General features: G+C 39.3%; 1 non-coding gene across 1 annotated transcript; it reads left to right on the top strand.

Annotated features, from left to right (window-relative positions):
* The first annotated feature begins 3,161 nt into the window (after positions 1–3,161).
* Positions 3,162–3,268, top strand: LOC127088430 (small nucleolar RNA R71). Its single transcript, XR_007790266.1, has one exon. It is a non-coding gene; the product is annotated as a small nucleolar RNA R71 (small nucleolar RNA).
* The last annotated feature ends 319 nt before the right edge of the window (positions 3,269–3,587 follow it).

Raw genomic sequence — 3,587 nt, forward strand, 5'->3', positions numbered from 1 at the left:
TTATTTTAGCTCCGACCAAGTAGGAACGAAATTTATCTAGTGCAAATACTACTGCTAAAAGTTCTTTCTCGGTCGTGGCGTAATTCATTTGCGCTTCATCTAGAGTTCTACTCGCATAATATATGACGTGAAGTTTTTTATCCTTTCGTTGTCCTAAAACAGCGCCTACGGCGTAGTCACTTGCGTCACACATTATTTCGAAAGGTTCATTCCAATCCGGGGTCTGCATTATGGGCGCGGAGATCAATGCTTGTTTAAGTGTTTGAAATGCTTCTAAACATTTATTGTCGAAGATGAATTCAGCGTCTTTCATTAATAATCCGGTTAAAGGTTTAGTTATTTTAGAGAAATCTTTAATGAATCGTCGGTAAAAGCCGGCATGTCCTAAGAAGCTTCGTATTTCCCTCACAGTTTTCGGAGGTTGAAGGTTTTCGATTACTTCTATTTTGGCTTTGTCTACTTCAATTCTTCTATTTGATATGATGTGTCCTAAAATAATTCCTTCTTGTACCATAAAGTGGCATTTTTCCCAATTTAGTACTAGGTTTACTTTTACACATCGTTCCATAACTCTTTCTAGGTTTTCAAGACATTCTTCAAAACTTTGCCCGCATACGGAAAAGTCATCCATAAAAACTTCCATGATGTTTTCGAGAAAATCGGCAAATATCGCCATCATGCACCTTTGGAAAGTTGCAGGAGCATTGCACAAGCCAAACGGCATTCGTCGATAAGCGAAGGTACCAAAAGGACATGTGAACGTTGTCTTTTCTTGGTCATCAGTATGGATCGGTATTTGAAAGAAACCTGAGTAACCGTCCAGATAGCAGAAATGAGAATGCTTGGTTAGTCGTTCTAACATCTGGTCTATGAATGGTAAAGGAAAATGATCTTTTTGGGTCGCTTTGTTTAGCTTTCTGTAGTCAATGCATATTCTCCATCCCGATTCAATTCATTTGGTTATAGTTTCTCCTTTTTCATTTTCGATCACTGTTATACCTCCTTTCTTTGGTACTACGTGTACAGGACTAACCCATTTGCTATCGGATATAGGATATATGATACCTGCCTCTAATAACTTTGTTACTTCCTTCTTCACTACCTCACTCATGATCGGGTTTAGTCTCCTCTGATGTTCCCTAGAAGTCTTACAGTCTTCTTCTAGCATGATGCGGTGCATACAAATAGAAGGACTTATCCCTTTAAGATTGGTGATGTTGTATCCTAATGCGGTTGGATATTTTCTTAAGATATGTAGGAGTTTTTCGGTTTCAAGTTTTCCTAGGTCTGCATTGACTATTACTGGTCGTTCAAGTTCTAGGTCTAGGAATTCATATCTCAGATTTTTGGGAAGTGTTTTCAGGTCGAGGGTTGGTTTCTTAAGGCATTGCGTAGGGTCTGATGTAATTGCTAAACATTGGTTCAGTTTGTCTTCTACACGATAGTCGTCATTTTTGAATTCTGTTTCTTTTATGCATTCATCGATGATATCCATGAAGTAACATGTGTCTTCTATTGCAGGTGCTTTCAAAATTTTGGAAAGAATAAACTCAATTTTCTCTTCTCCTACTTCGAAAGTGAGTCGTCCTCGTTTTACGTCTATGATAGCACCGACGGTTGCTAAGAAGGGTCTTCCCAATATAATGGGGGTAACTTCATCTTCTCTTATGTCCATAACTATAAAATCGGTGGGGATGTAGAATTGACCTATGCGCATGGGAACGTTTTCAAGAATTCCTACGGGATATCTAACGGAATGATCTGTTAATTGCACAGACATTTTAGTTGGTCTTAATTCTCCCATTCCAAGTTTCTTGCATATGGACAAGGGCATAACACTGATACCGGCTCCTAAATCGCATAAAGCTTTATCTATGACAAATTTTCCTATATGACAGGGTATAGAAAAACTACCAGGATCTTTAAGTTTAGGAGGCATATTTTGGATTATTGCGCTACACTAAGCAGTGAGTGTAACGGTTTCGCTATCTTCAAGTTTCCTTTTATTAGATAAAATTTCTTTTAAGAACTTAGCATATGAGGGCATCTGTGTAATAGCTTCTGTAAAAGGAATTGTGACGTTTAATTGTTTCAGTAGGTCAACAAATTTTTTAAATTGGCCCGCGTCTTTGGTTTTAATTAGCCTTTGAGGATAAGGGATAAGTGGTTTGTAAGGCGGTGGAGGTACATAAGGTTCTTTTTTCTCTACGGTTTCCTTATTACACTCTTCCTTTTCCTTAGATTTACCTTCTTCCTCAGTTGACTTTTTAGAGTTTTGGTTCTCAATCCTTGGGTCAGATGGCCCTTCTACCTCTGTACCACTTCGTAATATAATTGCATGAGCGTGGCCTTTCGGATTAGGTTGGGGCTGTCCAGGAAATGTACCAGTTGGGGAAGCAGTAGGCGCTTGTTGTTGAGCTACTTGCGAGATTTGTGTTTCCAGCATTTTGTTATGGGTAGCCAGGGCATCTACTTTACTTGCTATTTGTTTAATCTGTTCGCTAGTATGTACATTCTGGTTTAAGAACTCTTTATTGGTTTGCTGTTGAGAAGCTATGAAGTTCTCCATCATGATTTCCAAGTTGGATTTCCTAGGAACGTTATTGTTAGGTATAGATGGGGTCGGCTTTTGATATCCATGAGGTATAGCTGGAGCTTGACTTGGAGCTTGACCTGGTGCGTATAAAGCGTTGTTACTTTTATATGAAAAATTAGGATGGTTCTTCCAGTTTGAGTTATAAGTATTCGAGTAAGGATTTCCTTGAGCATAGTTCACCTGCTCTGTTTGAATTCCTGTTAGGAGTTGACAATCTGTAGGAGTGTGACCTTGAATTCCACAGACTTCGCAATTTTGAGTTACGGCAACCACGGTGGCTGGAGGTGATACATTTAAACTTTCAATTTTCTGGGCAAGAGCATCCACTTTTGCATTAACATGATCAAGGCTACTTATCTCGTACATGCCCCCTTTTGTTTGAGGTTTTTATACCATTGTTCGGTCGCTTCCCCACTAATAATGATTTTGGGCCATGCTCTCGATAAGTTGATAAGCGTCGGTGTAAGGTTTATCCATAAGCGCACCACCGGCGACGACGTCTATTGTTAACCTTGTGTTATACAAGAGACCATTGTAGAAGGTGTGAATTACTAACCAGTCCTCTAAACCATGGTGTGGACAAAGTCTCATCATGTCCTTGTATCTTTCCCATGCTTTGAAAAGATACTCATTATCTTTTTGCTTAAATCCATTTATCTGGGCTCTAAACATAGCTGTTTTGCTTGGAGGAAAATATCGGGCAAGAAAGACTTTCTTCAACTCATTCCATGTGGTGACTGAGTTGGAAGGAAGAGACTGAAGCCATCTTCTAGATTTATCTCTTAACGAGAAGGGAAAGAGACGAAGTCGAATTGCCTTTGAAGTGACACCATTAGCTTTAACAGTGTCAGCGTATTGGACAAATACGGATAAATGAAGGTTTGGATCCTCGGTAGGATTTCCAGAAAATTGATTATGTTGCACTGCCTGCAACAGCGAAGGTTTAAGTTCGAAGTTTTTTGCTTTGATTGCGGGAGGAGCAATACTCGAA

This window comes from Lathyrus oleraceus, chromosome 5 (genome assembly GCF_024323335.1).
Source record: "Lathyrus oleraceus cultivar Zhongwan6 chromosome 5, CAAS_Psat_ZW6_1.0, whole genome shotgun sequence".
NCBI classification, from domain to species: domain Eukaryota; kingdom Viridiplantae; phylum Streptophyta; class Magnoliopsida; order Fabales; family Fabaceae; genus Lathyrus; species Lathyrus oleraceus.